Source organism: Vicugna pacos, chromosome 9 (assembly GCF_048564905.1).
Source record: "Vicugna pacos chromosome 9, VicPac4, whole genome shotgun sequence".
NCBI classification, from domain to species: domain Eukaryota; kingdom Metazoa; phylum Chordata; class Mammalia; order Artiodactyla; family Camelidae; genus Vicugna; species Vicugna pacos.
The window spans coordinates 55874400-55892096 of record NC_132995.1 but is presented as its reverse complement, the minus strand read 5'-3'; the positions used below and the strand labels follow the sequence as shown (position 1 = coordinate 55892096).

At 36.0% G+C, this 17697-nt stretch overlaps 1 long non-coding RNA gene and 1 other non-coding gene across 3 annotated transcripts in view; both read left to right on the top strand.

Annotated features, from left to right (window-relative positions):
* LOC140698237 (uncharacterized) overlaps positions 1–15422 on the top strand; it is a 91894-nt gene extending 76472 nt beyond the window's left edge. Inside the window, exons 1-3 of one of the 2 annotated variants that reach the window (XR_012075866.1) lie at positions 8793–8864; positions 13087–13172; positions 14736–15422. This is a non-coding gene — a long non-coding RNA (uncharacterized lncRNA). Of the gene's footprint in view, positions 1–8792; positions 8865–13086; positions 13173–14735 lie in introns of those variants that run through there. The other variant, XR_012075865.1, reaches the window with a different exon arrangement.
* Positions 15423–16347: 925 nt separating this feature from the next.
* On the top strand, positions 16348–16456 carry LOC116281861 (U6 spliceosomal RNA). The gene has a single exon (XR_004191323.1). It is a non-coding gene; the product is annotated as a U6 spliceosomal RNA (small nuclear RNA).
* The last annotated feature ends 1241 nt before the right edge of the window (positions 16457–17697 follow it).

Genomic DNA, 17697 nt, shown 5'->3' with positions numbered 1-17697 from the left:
ATAATAAAGGCCATATATGACAAACTTAGAACTACTATGTGAAAAGTGGTGAAAAGCTGAAAGCATTTCCTCTAATGTCAGGAACAAAACAGATGCCCACTATCACCACTTTTATTCAACGTAATATGGAAAGTTCTAGCCACAGCAATCACGTAAGAAGAGATAAAGGTATTCAGCTTGGAAAAGAAGAAATAAAATTATCTCTGTGTGCAGATGATGTGATCTTATACATAGAAAGCCTTAAAGATTCCACAAAAAAGTCAGAACTAATAAATTCAGCAAAGAAGCAGGATAAAAACTCAACACACAAAAATCAGCTGCATTTCTATATACTAACAATGAACAATCTAAAAAGGAAATTAAGAAAACAATTCCATTTACAACAGCATCAAAAAAGAAAATACTTAAGAATTAATTTTACCAAAGAGATGGACTTGTACAGTGTAAACTACAAAGCACTACTGAAAAAATTAAAGACATAAATTAACTGAAAGACATCCATCTTCATGGATTAGAAGACTTACTGTTGTTAAATGTCAGTATTATCCAAAGCTATCTACAGATTCAATGCAATCCCTATTCAAATTCCAATGACATTTTTTACAGAAATAGAAAAATTCATTCTAAAATTCATAGGAGTCTCAAGGGATCTAAAATTGTGAAAATAATCTTTCATAAGAACAAATTTAGAGAACTCAGCCTCCTGATTTCAAAACCTACTACAGAGCTACAGTAATCACAACAATGTGGTATTGGCATACAGACATTCATATAGACCAATGCACTAGAACAGAGAGCTCAGATATAAACCCTCACAGATACGGTAGAATGATTTTTTGACAAGAGTTCCAAGACCATTCAGTGGAGAAAAGGAAGTCTTTTCAACAAATGGTGCTAGGAAAACCAGGTATCTCCAGATGAAAGAATATAGTTGCACCTCACACCATATATAAAAATTTGCTCAAAATGGCCAAAGATCTAACTGTGAAAGCTAAAACTCAAACTCTTAGAAGAAAACATAGGACAAAAGTTTTCCAACATTGAATTGGCAGTGATTTCTTGTATATAGGCAACAAAAGAAGAAAAAATAGACAAATTGGACTTCCTACAAATTAAAATTTTCTTTGCTCAAAAGACACTATCAGCAGAGTGAAAAGGCAATCCACAGAATGGAATAAAATATTTGAAAATCATATATGTGATAAGGAATTCATATCCAGAATACATAGAGAACTCCTCAAACTTTACAACAAAAACAAACTTAGACATAAACAACCCAATTCAAAAATGGGCAAAGGACTTGAACAGATATTTCTCCAAAAAATATACATGAATAGCCAATAAGCACACTGAAAAGATGCTCAACATCACTAACCCTTAGGGAGAAGCAAATCAAATCCACAGTGAGTTATCACCTCACACCCATTCAGATGGTTACTGTCACAAAAACAAAATAACAAATGGTGGTGAAAATGTGGAGAAACTGGAACTCCTGTGCATTGTTGGTAGGAATGTAAAATGGTGTAGGAAAACAGTACGGTAGTTCCTTAAATTAAAAATAGACTTATCATATGATCCAGTGACTCTACTTTTGTGTACATACCCAAAAGAATTGAAATCAAGGTCCTGAAGGGTATATACGTATACCTATGTTCATGACTGCATTATTCACAACAGCTGAAATGTAGAAGCAATCAGAGAGTTGATGGATGTATTAATAAGCAAAATGTGGCATATACAAACAATGGAATATTACTCAGGTTAAGGGAAGGAAAGAAAATTCTGATAATGCCCAGTATGGAATAACCTTGAGGACATTATGCTCAGTGAAATAAGTCAGTCACAGAAAAGACAATGCTCCCTGATTCCACTTACACAAGGTACCTAGATTACTCAGAATTAGAAAGAATGGTGGTTGCCAGGGCCTGGAGCTGGGGGGTGGGGGTTAGGTGTTATTTAATGAGTACAGAGTTTCAGTTTTGCAAGATAAAAAGATTTCTGGAAATGGAGGTGATGATGTTTGTACAACATGAATGTACTCAATACTACTGAACTATAACAACTTAAAAATCGTTAAGATGGTAAATTTTATATGTATTTTACCACAATAAAAAAAGGCAGGGCAACAGATGGAGTGCACGTTTTCCCAATACTTTCATTTATACTTGATCATCTTGCTGTATTTAATTTTGTCAATTTGATTGGCCTTTTGTTTTCTTATAATAGGAAAACATTATGCCCATGCCCTTGAAAATGCTTAATGTTATTTTCATGGGAACCCTGGTTCCCAGGGATTACCCAGTTAACCTGCTGCGTTGTCCCAGCTTCCAGAACATGTCCAGATGTAGCAGGGAATTCCAGTTCCCACCTACTCTTGTCCTTTCTGAGTGCCCTTCCACACACTGGCCTGAACGCCAATGATTTGCACGGCTGTGGGCTGGAGTCCCTTCTACTTCGATGTTCTAGTTTTTCCTTTCATATCCAGTGCTTATTAGACACCATTAGTCCCCAAATAGTGAATTTAGTCAGGGGTGAGAAAAGGCCAACTCAGATGCTCTTGAGATATATCAAAGGATTAAATAACTGGAAACAAAAACGTTGAAGGCATAATTAAAAGAATTTAAATTTGCTGAACAACAATGAACCCAATTAGTTGCTCATTTTCTCCTCAGACTTCTTACATATTCTCTTCTGTTTCACAAAGACTCTAAGACTCCGGCTTCTTGGTGAATATTACCAGCAGATCAACACTTAGAATCCTGTTGTTTGTGGCTTTATCTTAGGTATTTATAAGAAGAAAGTTTCCATCTTAGGCACCTTTGAATTCTTCTCGGCACTGAGCCTACTGCCTAATACATACTCAGTTTTCAGTAAGTGTTTTTTAAAGGAACATATGCCCTAGTCAAGACACATATTATATGTCCTGGCTATTTTTCTGATCTGGTTTGATGTGTTTAAGTACAAATTATCTAATTTTCCGAAATCTGCTTGGCAGCGCCAAAGATTTCCTGGGTCATCTTCTTATTTTGCCCTCTACCATAGGCAAAAAAAAAAAATATATAAAAATTTTAAAAATAAATGAATAAAATACAATACCCTTATGCTCTTTTCTTTAGATAACTGGGCATTTGTACTTAAATTGCCATTTCTCTTTTTCCCTAATTCTGGCTAATTTTTATGCATTTTATTGTAGATTCAAATCTGCAAGAGAAAAAATGCTGTGTTGTTCTTTTTTTAAATCTGCTTTTCATTTTGATCAGCTTCTCAAACACCTGGAGGACTAATGTGGGCCACCCAGAGGAACACTATCTGAAACCTACCAGCAGCTCATGGAAGTGTAAGATCAGTGGCTGACACGATAGTCCTGAGTTATTATTCCATCTCTGCCATTACCTGGCTGTAACACTGAACAGGTCACATAACCTCCCTGTAGCATACTTGCCTTGCTTGCGGTATTATGAAGCTCAAAAGAAGTAATGTATTTTAAAAACTCTGTGTTTGGAAAAATATAAAATGTAATGAAAGTATGAAGCATTGTTACAAACAAACTTTGGAGTTTTACAAATTAAACAAAATCTTATGGGTCTTTGTGACCACCCACAATGCCATCTGGGAAGGAAAGGAGAAGTTCTTTGTTTTGATTTTGTTGCTGCATTCTTTGGCAAAAGAGACAACTTGTCTAGCTGCTAGAACCATAATAAAAGTAACAATAGGAGCAGGAGCCTACATTATGCAGTCAACTATCCATATCTGTAAAATACCTCATACCTCTAGTGACCAATAGTTAAATTCTAACATTAAAAATTCATGTGCTTGGTTCTCCCCTACTTACCTCAGATTGTGTGCTAAGCATATGGGACAGCAGATTCGAGTGTTTAAATAAACAATAGGGCGAAGCAGAACTTACATGACAAATGCCATCTCCCCCACACCCCAAATAAAACCCTCACGGTGACTGTGATAAGCATAGAATTCTTACAGGAATTCTCCCTAGGTAATTAATTTTGTGGATATTGCTGTAAGGCGCACTTCCTCATTCTCAGCTTTCCTGAGATATCTGAAATAACAGATATCTTAGGCTGATCTGTTTGGATTGCAAATAATAGGAACCGGACTCAAAATAGCTTAGTCAATAAAGAGATTTTACTGACTTGGTTGTAAATCCAGGACTAATTTTAACATTGGCCTTTCTTGTGATAAAAAATACTTTCTCGTAATCAGTTTCAAGCTACCAATGTGACATTACCAAATGTGGAATTGGGAAGAAAGGCGCACAATTTGCTTTTGAGAACCAGTTCAAGCCAAGTCTGGCACACCTCTGCTTATATGCTAGGCAGGTGCCGTTTGTCAAAGGTACAGAGTAAGTAAGACATGGACCCTCTCCTATCACACAGCATGAGAAGGGACGAAGGGGCTTCTTAACTTTTATTACAACGTTCTTTAAAAACTTGCCAGATGCCAGGCACTCAATTCCATTCTCTATTTGTTATTGTAGCTTAGACTCTGAAAACAAACTGCTTGGGTTCAAAGTTCAGTATTATAATTTGCTTAGTGTTTGATTTTTGAGGAAGTTACTTAATCTTTCTGTATCTTAATTCCCTGATCTATAGAAAGGAGACAGTAATAATACTTGCCTCATAAAACCGGGGATGAAGTTAACTGATATACGTAAAGCTTTCAGAATAGCTCCTCTTTCATGGGGAGTACTCATCAAACGTACACTGTTCATACATTATTACTGTCACTTTCTCATCCTAACAGAAGCCTTTTGCTTAATGTGTATTGTTATCTCCAGTGAAGAAGCTGAGAGGGTAAAAGACTTGCCCAAAGACAAGCAGAATACAGCTAAGCTGTCATTTGGTCCTGAGTCTGTCTAACTCCAGGTCCCATGCTTGCTCCATATACCACACCAGTAACAACAGCACTCTTTATCACGTGCCCCTTCGGAACCAGAAGCTTCAGATACATTTTCTGATGTATTCTTCAGAATAGTACAGTGGATTGGGGTTTTCTATTCCAGTTTTACAGGTAAGGAAACTGAAGCTCAGAAGGGTTAATTAATTTGTAACGCCATAGAGTCAGCTGGGATTTGAGGCAAGTCTACTAGATTCATAGGAAGTTACTCTTAATTGTTAAATGACCTACGACTATTTTTCCCATCATTTGGAGCCATGTTTCTTCACTTTACCCGGAGACAAGATGTGGATCCTGGGTAATGTGGAGAATTCCATGTGAGAGATAGGAATCTAATGCATAAGAGCAACAGAAGGAAGAGGGAGAGATTGATTTTTGTTTTTCTTATTGCAGGGTCAGAAAGTACTTCATAGAGGTGGCACATTAACTATATTTGTTACATGAATTTTAACAGATTGATGAAGGTGGGGAGTGCATTTCTTATAGAGGAAACTGGAGGGGGGGAGCATAAAGTCTTGCGAGAGGCATTATGGGATGAGCAGCTGAAGATGGAAAGGTCAGCCTTTGTCACTAGGAAGCCCAGAAAGTTTCTGAGAAGGGGAATTACACGAACTGGCCTGTATTTAGAAAAACAAGGCTTGTAGTAATATGTAGGATAAACTGGAGATAAAGAAGTCTGGAGCCAGTAACATGAGTTATATATTTATGCAGGAGATTATGAAAGCCAGAATTAGGGTGGAGTTGGAGAGCAAGGGATAGCTGAAAAATACTGAGAAATATTAACAGGATTATTCCCCACTAATGAAAAACATAACTGAATACATAAGCTCCTGGCAGCACATCAGCCACAACATTTTAATTCACTGCATCTTTATTGAGCACCTACTAGAAGAGAGGTGTTGAATTAGGTAGGCAGTGACAGAATATAAAGATAAATATAAAAGAATTTCTAAACAAACATTTATTTGTCACTTACTATTTGCCATGTACTATTCTAAGCATTTTACGTGCATTATCTAAATTAATCTTCACAACCATATGCAGTGATTACTGTTATTTTCTCCAATTTATAGATAAGGACACTGTAGATCAGAAAGGAAAAATAACTTGCTGAAGGCCACACACAGACTGACAAAGCCCCGTGCTGTATTCCTACTGCCTAGCATGCTCAGGAATGACCGCGTTAGAGCAGGCCAGACAGGTGCAGCAGCTTCTTAGCTGGTCTTCATGCTTCTGCTACTCTCTCACCCGTCTCTTCTTACCAACCAGAATGGTATTTTTAAAAACAAACATAGGTTACTGCCTTGTTTCAAATCTTACTGTGGTTTCCCGCTGCACTTAGAATAGGGCCCCAAGTCCATCCCTGGGGCCACCCCATCCTGCATAAATGGCCCTGACCACTGACCCTTATAGTCTAACAATACCTGCTTTCTTTTGGGCTCTGAGCTTCTGTAAGCACTTTCCCACCTCGGGGCCTTTGCAAATGCGGTTCCCTCTACCTAAGATCATCTCCGCGTTCTTCACCAGCTAAACTTCTTCTGTATACTTTTTTGGTTTTGTTTTTGTATGTACTGACTCATCTGTCATCTGAAGCACCATGCTGAGCCATACTGGAGCAGGAGACAAAAGGAAAGATGATAATATTGATCCTGAAATGTAATCTTTTGATTTTTTTTCTATATGGAATTTTTTCTTTTTTAAAAAATATTATTGATCTTGACGACTGATTTTTTGGCCCCCCCTTAAAACCTGCATCAGAGACAAATGCCTCCCTCCTTTTAACCCTTGTCCCAGCCCTGGTTATCTGTCTCCCACTAAACTGCAGCCTTCACAAGGGCAGGGACCATGTCTGTTTTGTTCACTACTGCATCCACTGTGTGCAGCAGAGTGACTGGCATAGAAAAAGCAACAAATGAAATTTATTGAATGAGTGAATGAATGTTCAAATGTATCATCTTATTTCATCATCATCATAATACTGTATTTGGGTATTCTCTCTGGTTTATAGATGAAGAAAATGATGCTTAAAAATGTTAAGTAACCTGGCCAAGGTGAGTACACAGTTAATTAGTACTTAGCAAAGCTGGAATTGGAATCCAGCCTGTGACTTTTAGATCCAGGGTTCCCAGTTCACTTGACACTGCCCTGATAGTGCATTCAAACAAAGGCAAATAGCATTTATCAGGGCTGTTGCAGGAAGAAGTTCTGGGTTATAATGGGAAGCTGTATTTGTTGATTTACCAGTTTTCTTCAGACTTAATATTCTTTCATTCTGTCATGATTCCCATGTACAGTCCATGGGCTTTGATGGTGAATAGAACTTGGTAACCTCAGTGTATTCATCTGCAAAGCAGGAATAAAAATACAGATTGTTTTGAGCATTAAGTAAGATGGTATGTGTCAGTTGCCTAATACAGTGTTTGCCATAAGGAGATACTGAATGCTATTAATTTTAATAATAAACAATTTAGGTGAAAGAAGAACCCTGGAATCTGAAAGTGACATAGCTTCTCCTTCTTTCTGCTTCCACAGAAGGTACCAGATCTCTAGCTGGAAGAAGACAGTTAGACACTGTGTCACTTCTGTACTTTCCTTCCTGATGGGATGCAGGTCACTCAGTCCTGTTTTGAAGTTGAGAGACTTAGGCTTTGAAAGTGACAGAACCAAAACCAGAAACAAGATGTCCTGATTTTCAACTAACACTTCTGCCTCCAGGCTTTTCTAAGTGGAACTAATTTCCAGTAACCTCCAACCAAGCCTTTCCTAGCCCTTGTCTCCTAGTTGGCCGATGACCTGATACTTGTTCCTCTCATCTTACAGAGGACGTCTTTGGTAAAAGCAGTTTCATCTGTAAGACATCTCCACATGGAGAGGAGGGAGAGGAATGATGTTTTCTCTCGTGACAGTAAAGTCAGACGGAGTGTTTCACAGGAGAGAGTATGGTTTCAATCAGCCGAGGGTGCATGTGGGAACCTCCTGGCTCCTCTCTTTCACCTTTTCTTATGCCAGATTCTTACTCCAAAAAGGCTGAACCAGGCCAGTGATGGAATTATATCCAGTGCAATACTTGTCCCTGGGGTCAACTTCATAACCTCTAGAATGGTGTGGCTCTCATAGCAGACACCCAATAAACACATGTTGAGTGACTGATAAAACCTAAGTGTATAATGGACAACTTTACACACATGCTCACAAATTTACAGGCCTCTGGTATAAGGCATCTGTCTTCAGATACCTTCTCCTTTGAATTCCCTTTCATGTTTTTTCTTTCACTTTCTTGGTTCATTTGTTTTGCCCCCTTCCCATCTTTACACACACACACCCCTACACACCTCAAGATCAAAAAGATGCGACGACATAATAGATCAATTTTATTTACACTGAAAGCAAACTGCAGACTGAGTGTAATGTACCATACCAAAATCTCCTATTCTGCCACTAGTTCAGTTTTTATACAAACGTAAGCAAGGCTTGACTGAGCTTGCTCCGTCTGAGCTGGACAGTTTACTAGTCTGTATCATTTTAGAATGGGTTGGTGAGGCACACTAGCTATTCAGACCTAAGTGAAGCGCACAGAGGATCAGATCCTGAGACTAGAAAGTAAATAGAGGGGAAAATGGGGTGAGAACCTGTCTTGACAAAGGGTGGCAATATAGACTGAGGGCAGAATGGGGCAGAGGCAGCATGGAGGAAGGGTAGGAAAGATAGGGCACTTACCCAGCTGCCACTACTAAAAACAGTGTGATGTGATAGACAAGGCAAGAGACTCACCATGTATTTTATGTCACAATGAATACAAGTACCCAGAAACCATGGGGATGTGGTGAAGGGTGTTTAAGACAATGTGAAAGGATATACTGTCAGGTGGGTAGACACAGAAATGAGGAATCCTCTGTATGTAAACACTGAGGAGTCCAGATAGACAGCAACTTGGAGATCTGCCAGTGAATGTAAGTAGCTGTGTCCTAAGCCACAGAGACTGGCACTTGATGTGGGGCTGACGGGTGAGAGCAAGGGACGCCCCAAACTAGGCAGGAAGTGCGAGGTAGTTGATTTTAAAAATGGCCCTTTTGCAATGTCAATTTTAGCTCATGCCATCAAGAGGTCAAATCTGTTCTCCATCCATTGATTCTCTACCCATTTGACTTATTCTGTCCAACATGTTGCAATTAGATGCTTGAAAATAACTTTCTCCTTGGGGCTTGTCTTATCTCTCACTGCTTGTGGAACCCCAGCCATCACTACCATGTGAAGATTCCCCGGCTAACCAACTGAATGATGAGAGGTTTATGTCCCTGTCATCCTTATCACCCAGCCAACATACCTCTGCCAGCCATCAGCAGCAGAGTCATCTAGTTGACCAGCAACTCTTTGCAGCACATGAATGACCCTGACCAATACCAGAGGAAGAACCACCCAGCAAAGCCAAGTCCAAATTGCCAGCACACAGAATTATATAATTAATGTTTGTTATTTTAAGTCACTAAGTTTATGAATGGTTTGTTTCATTATACATTAAAAAAAAAAAACCTGACATACCAAGGTATCAGATGGGTCACTAATCCACTGATATGGGAACAAGAATTTAGTAAACAGAAGAACTCAGCTTGAGGAACAAAACAGGAAGCCAGTAACAAAACTTGAGTAAACAGGACAGGGTCTCAGAAACACAAGCAAATTTGTCAGATTCTGAGACTTCACAATTGGGCTGAGTAGCCTTAAAGGTGAACCCGTTTTAACATCATAATGCACACTGAAATTTGCTAAGTGCCTCCAGGGTCAGGTCAGGATTATCGTTAGGAACTTGATTTTTAAATGTTCCTACCCATCTCTTTTGTGCCGATTACACACAGGAACTATTCCAGATCCTTTCCAAATGCTTCAGATCTTAAACCACGCTTTGTTTTTCTTACTTTCTCACCTGATGACTTTATTTCCCATGTCACAAAGCAAACCGAAGCGAGCAAATGAGAACTCAGTGTTCTGCCACGAAAGATACAGACTAAACCAACTTCATCCAGATTTGCCTCCATCTCCCCAGCATGATGGAAGCAGTATTTTCCTTATGCCTGAGGTTAATCATCCTGCCTGTGCTCTAGATCCACCTAGACGATTTCTAACACTAATCTCCTTTCTTCCATATCTTCACTTGTTTTCCTTTGACTCAGTTTTTCCAATCAGAATGGAAACAGTCCAGTAATTTCCATTTTACAAACCTTCCCTTGTTCCACTTTGTTCTTGTGACCACTTTATTTCTTTCTTCCTCTTCACTCTCAAGCTTTGGGAAAAAGTGGTACACATTTAACTGCTCCTGTGTCCTTCCCTCATTTAGCTTTTAACTTTGTTTCATTTTTTTGCTCTGCCCTCAACACTCTATGAAATTGCCCTCACTCAAAGATGGGGACCAAATTATGCCTGAAATATCCAATGACATCCACCATGTTTCTTTGTGATGATGTGTGAAAGGTTATGATAATCTGTCAGACATTCTGGTTGCTCTTAGGGTTTTGTCCTGGAAATGATCTACAGCTTCTTCAAGTTACAGGATGTATGCTCAGTCAATTATTTATTAGGAATTATCATCCTTGGTTTAAGAATTGAAAGGGATAAACTACAAGACTAGAACTAGGTTCTGGTTAATGAGGGATCTATATGGTACTGAAGTTCTTTATGTCTGAGAAATCTTGCCAGAGGTTACCTACTGAAAGGAAGGCCATATCAACACCATTAGTCCAAAAACAGTCATTGGGTCTGAAGTCCAGGAGATCAGTATATATGGGAGGAGAAAGAGAAAGCTGCAGTCAAGTTACCTGTCTGGGAGTTAATCACATCTAGGAAGGCTTCTCCGCAGGAATGTGGAACCTAGCAGAAGCAAACACTCTCACATGTACAATTTTACCTGCCACCTTGCTAGTGTCACCCTGTCCTCCCGTTTACTCACGTTCTTGTCACTGGCCTGGTTTATTCTAGAGAAAACTAACTTGCAATCAAACCTAGCAGCAAGAGATAAATGAAAGTGGAGGCTCTCTTTGTTTCCAGCTTCTGCAATTCAGGAAAATATGTATATGGGGAATGGGAATGGCCACAGAGTGGTAACAGACTACAACCAGAAACAAATATTACTAAATATTAAAAGACGCACTTACGAAAAAGAAAACGAAATAGACAAGGTCCCTTAAAAACTACTAAAACAGAGAAAATTTCAGAAATTAATAGGCAAAACTAAAAGTAAACATAAGTTAAATAAGTAAATGTAATGCACTACTGTTACCTAATAAAAGAAAACATCTGTCCAATAATGAAGCAAAACTCACATTTATACTGAATACAAGGCACACGCCTAAAATAAAGTTACTGAAAAAGATTGATAATCAAAGACTAAGTAAATATATACTAGTAGATGCAAAAACAAAAAAAGAAGAAAATGGTTTTATTTTAACACAAGATTAAATACAAATTTAAAAACATTAGAAAACAAAGAGCACTTTATAATGTTAAATGTTCTGTCAACAATAATTATAAAACAGTTATAGCAAATAATTTAACATCAATATCTTAAAGCAAAAACCACAGGAGATAAAGAGGAAACTGGTAGAAACAAACTAGTAAGGAGACTTTAATTAACCTATCTATATAATTCTCACCATGACAGATCAAGGACACATAAGACAGTTCCCAAAATTAACCAAATATTATGCCACAAAGAAAACTTCAAAAATTCCTTAAATAGTTTACAGATTATATTCTCTAAACACAATATAGTAAAACTAGAAATTAACACCAAATCAGAACACACGAAAAATCCTACCACCTGGAAATTAAAACTCTTTTTAAGAAATTCTTAAATAAGAGAGAAAACCCGAATACAAAGAAAAAAAAATTTGAAACCCAGAAATTCCTAAAATACTGTATATCAAAACTATGGAATAGTAAATAAAACAGGGCTTATAAGAAAACCCATAATATTAAATACATTAAAAACAATAAAGAATAAAAATATTTAACCTAAAAATTAAGGAAAAGAAAACCTAATTTAAACAGTGGGAAGCAGAAGGAAGAAATTGATAGAGAAAAGGCAAAAAATGTGTGAGCTAGAGAATAGATAATAGATAAATAGAAGAGGTAATAGAAAAATAAATTCAAAGCTGACAGTTGGGAAGAAAACACAGTGAGTACCACTAGCTAACAAACTGAAGAAAAACAGACAAACAGCACAAAAAAATCACAAAATAAGATCTTATTGTGAGGATATAATCACAGACTTAAAGGAAAATATAAGATTATTCTTTACTTAATGTTATATAGACAGATTCTGAAAACTGTGATGGACATTATGTAGGAAAATATAAATTACAAGATTATAAGATGTATCTAAGTCTAGAAGAAACAGAAAACCTAAATAATATCCATAAAACAAACAGTCAGTGAACTACCCCATCAAAAAATACTCCAGATCCAGATGTTTTCACATATGGAAAGTATGCCAACTATTTAAGGAGCTCCTAATTGTTCCTGAATGTAGAAAATGTACGCATGTTATTAAGTGTTACATTGATATCAAACATATCAAAGATTGCCTAAGAAAACGAAACTATAGACCAAACTAATATATTAAGATCAGTGCAAGAATCCTAAATGAAATACGTAACAATGTAATTCAGGTGTTAAAGGACTAAAAGCTAGATGAGGTTTATTCAAGAAATGCAAAGAAGGTTCCTTTGGACTAAATCTAATATAATTTATTGTTATCAACAGTTCAAATGAGAAAAATAATAACATAATAATGTTAACACTTCTCTAGTGTGTCCCATACAGCAGGCATTATTCTAAAGCACTTTACATATATTAACTAGCTGTTTTCATAACATCAATATGAAATAAGAATCATTATTCTCTTCATTTCATAGATAAAGAAACTGTTATTGAGAAGCATTAAGGAACTTCCCCATGATTATACACTTAGTGACAGAAGCACTTTCTGGAACCCAAGCAATAACTGAGTTCAGACTATCTTCCAAACCATTAGGGGTACACTGTCTCTCTTTCATCATTTTCATAGATGCTAAAAAACAACACCGACACAATTCAACATCTATTCCTGATTTTAAAAATATATTCATGTGAGATGACTATTTCTTTAATATGAAAAATATATTTACATTCAAAACACAGGTTACAGTTAACGGAGAAACCACTGGAAGCATTCCAACCAACCAAAGTCAAGAAAAGAGGAAAGAGTTTATTCTTTTGATGCTATGGTAAATGGAATTCTTTTCTTAATTCCCTTTTCAAATAGTTCCTTCTTTACCTATAGAAATGCAACTGATTTTTTGTATGTTGATTTTATATCCTGCAGCTTTACTGAATTAGTTTATTCTAACTGTGTTTTGGTAGATCTTTAGGTTTTTCCACATATAAGATCATGTAATCTGCAAACATAATTTTACCTTTTCCTTCCTAATCTGAATTCCTTTTATTTCTTGTTCTGGCCTAAGAGCCCTGGTCAGCACTTTAAGTACTCTTTTGAAGAGAAGTGGCAAGAGTAAGCATCTGATCTTAGAGGAAAAGCTTTAAACCTTTTATCACTGAAAATGTCACCTGTGGGCATGTTGTAAATGGCCTTTATTTCACTGAGGTACATTCCATTTATACCTAGTTTGTTGAGCATTTTTATCATAAAAAGGTGTTGAATTTTGCTAAAAATGTTTTTTTATCTATTGAGATTGTGATCTTTCATTTTATTACTATAGTATATCACACTGATTTACATATACTGAAACATCCCTGCATGCCAGAGATAAATTCTACTTGATTATAATGTATGATCCTACTAATGTGCTGTTGAATTAATGTGCTAGTATTCTGTTGAGGATATTTGCATTCATTTTCATCAGGAATACTGATTAGTAGTTTTCTTTCCTTGTAGTGTCTTTGTATGGCTTTGGCATCAGGGTAATGCTGACCTCATAAAGTGGGTTGGGAAATGTTCTTTCCTCTTCAGTTTTTTGGAAGAATTTGAGAAAGTTTGGCCTTAATTCTTTTTAAGTGTTTGGTAGAATTCACCAGTGAGGCCATTTGGCCTTGGGATTTTCTATGTTGAGAAGTTTTTCATTGATGATTCAACCTCCTTTTTCATTATTGTTCTGTTCAAATTTTTTATTTCTTGAATTAGAATTACTAAAAGTCTTGGTAGGGTGTATGTTTCTAGGAATTTATTTTTTCTACATTATACAATGTGTTGTCATATAATTGCTCATGGTATCTTCATGATCCTTTCTATTTCTATAGTATCAGTTGTAATGTTTCCTCTTTCATTTCTGATTTTATTAATTTGAATATTTCCTGTTTTTTTTAGTTAGTATAGCTAAAGACTTCTCAAATTGATTTTTGACAGATCTTTTCAAAACACCAACTATTTGGTTCATTGATTTTTCCTATTATTTTTCTGGTCTCAATTTCATTTATTTCTACTCTAATTTTTATTGTTTCCTTATGCTAATTCTGGGCTTAATTTGTTCTTTTTCTAATTGCTTGAGGTGTAATGTTAGGCTGTTTATATGAAATGTTTCTTCTTTTTAAATGTAGCTATTTATTGATATAAACTTCCCTCTTAATATTCCTTTTGTGACAGGTAAAATACTTGTGTACTGAGAACTATAAAACATGTATGAAAGAACTGAAGAAGAAACAAATAAAAAGAAAGATATCCTGTGTCTGTAGATCAGAAGAATTATGTTAAAATGCCAAACTTTGCAAAGCAACCTATAGATTCAAATGCTATCCCCACCAAAATTCCAATGGCTTTTTTTTTTTTTTTACAGAAATAGAAAAAAAAATCCTAAAATTCATCTAGAACCTCAAAAGACCCAGGATAGCCAAAGTGATCTTGAGAAAGAAGAACAAGGCTGGAAGTATGACACGTCTTAATTTCAAAATATTTTACAAAGCTACAGTAATTAAATTAGTAACGTACTGACATAAAAGCAGACATACAGACAAATGGAACAGAATACAGAGCCTAGAAATAAACTCATGGATATACTGTTACTGATCTTTGACAGGGGTGACAAGAACACACAATGGGAAAATGTCTCTTCAATAACTGGTGTTGGGAAAACTGGGTATCCACATACAAAAGAATTAAATTGGACCCCTACCTTAAACTATACACAAAAATCAATGCAAAACAGATTAAAGACTTACACTTAAGACCTGAAACTGTAAAACTCCTAAAAGAAAACGTAACAGAAAGCCTCCTGACCTTGGTCTTGGAAATGATTTCTTAGATATGATGCCAAAAGCATGGGCAAAAAAGCTAAAATAAACTCGTGGGATTACATCAAACTACAAAGTTTCCACATAGCAAAGGAAACATTAGAATGAAAAGGCAGGCTACAGAATGGGAGAAAATATTTGCAAGCCATGTTTGGTAAGGGATTAATTTTCAAAATATGTAAGGAATTCCTGCAAATCAATAGCCATAAATAAATAACCTAATTTTTAAAATGATTAAAGGACTTGAACAGACATTTCTCCAAAGAAGACATGCAAATGGCCAATAGAAAAGATACTCAACATCATTAATTACCAGGGAAATACAAATCAAAACTACAATGAGATGGCACCTCACATCTGCCAGGATGGCAAATGAAGGATAAGTGTTGACAATGTTGTAAAGAAATAGGAACCCTTATACATTGTTGGTGGGGGAATGTAAACTTGTGCAGCCTCTATGGAAAACAGTGTAGAGGGTCCTTAAAAAATATAAAATAGAACTGCCATATGATCCAGCAATCCCTCTTCTGGGTATATATCCAAAAGAATTAAAATCAGGATCTCAAAGAGGTATCTGCACTCCCATGTTCTCTGTAGCATTATTCATAGTAGCCAAGATATGGAAAAAAACCTCAGTGTTTATCAATAGATGATTTAATTTTAAAATGTGGTATGTACGTAGGATTGAATATTAATCAGCCTTAAAAAGAAAAAAATCCTGCAATGTGTAACAGTGTGGATGAACCTTGAGGACATTTGCTAAGTGAAGTAAGCCAGTCACAGAAAGAAAAATAGTACATGATTCCATTTATACATGAGGTGTCTAAAACAGTCAAAGTCACTGTAGCAGAGAATACAGTAGCAGTTGTCATGAGCTAGTGGGTGGGAGATTTGGGAAGTTGTTATTCAGTGGGTATAAAGTTTCACTTATGCTATTAAATAAGTTACAGAGATCTTCTCTACCACATAGTGGCTACAGTTAACAATAGGGACACAAGGAAGCTCTGGGAGGTGTTGGATATGTCTCTTACCTTCACTGTGGTGATGGTGTCATGGGAGTGTGCATATGTACAAACTCTTCAAATTGTGCACATTGAGTATGTGTAGTTCTCTGTAATCAATTATACCTCAATAAAGCTATTTTTAAAAAGAACAGAGGTGTCTTCACATTGGTAGCACATACACTAAAACTGAAACAATACAGAGATGATTATCATGGTTCATGCACAAAGATGACATGCAAATTCATGAAGCCTTCCATATGTAAACAAACAAAACAACAACAAAAAAAAAAAGAAGAGGAGGATGCGCATTATTACCACAATTATTTAACATTGTCTGGAAGTAGTAGAAAACTCAGTGAGACAATGGAAAGAAATTTGCAACATAAAAATTGGAAAGGAGGAAGAAAATGATCATTATGTATAGATAATAAAATCCAAGATAATACATTTTTTTAAATTGCAAATAATAAGATAAATTCAGGAAAGTAGTAGGGACCCCCTAGACCAGTCAGTACCAAGTCACATGAATGACCAGACAGGAGACCAGCAGAACCGCTCAGCTCAGCCCAGTCTAAAGTGTCAACCCCTAGAGATGTGAGCAAATAAAGCGGTTACTGTTTTAAGCCATGCTATGTGTGAATGGTTTGTTACGCAGCCATAGATAACAGAGTATATGACTAATGTGGTCTATCAGATCAGTGAAAAGAGGTTCACACTTTAATAAATCTATTTGGAGAATGGACAATCATCTAGAAATAAATTAATCATACCTTACATTTTAACAGGATTAATTCTAAGTGAAGAACATACTCAGATTAGAAATATGAAACCATCAGGTCCTTGAAGAAATCATGGGAATTTTTTACAGCAGTGGGAGCATGAAGAAGAGCATTCTAACTATATACTAAACACAGAATCAGAAAGTCAAAGATTTATAAATTTAACAACAAAAAAATTAAATCTTCCTGCACGGTTAGAAAATCAAGATGGGAAAAAAGAATCAAGACAAATTATAAACTGGGGGGAAATATTTTCTACACCCATCACAGAAAAATGGTTAATTTCATTCATATATATAAAATGTAAAATTATTATTAAAAAATGAATAGATCTGATAGAAAAAATGAACAAAATGATTTTAATATACAGGCTACAGAAAATACAAATAGCTCTTAAACATATGAAGATGCATAAATGTTTAATAATGGTAATAAATGTGTTATTTAAAGATTCATTACTATACTATATTTCACTTAAGTTGTGCAAAGGGCAAGGTTTGATAAAACAGTGTACTGGTAACTGGAAAAATAGTGACTCTCTTAGATTGCTTTTAGGACTGTAAAGTGATAGGAATATCCATCAAAATGATAAACACATACAGAACTTTGTTTCTTCAGATTTATCCTATACAGAATTATTTGCATTGTGTGAAATGTACATTAAAAGATAGTAATTTCAGCATTTTTCTAATTGAAAAATATTAGAAAAGACCTAAAACTTCATT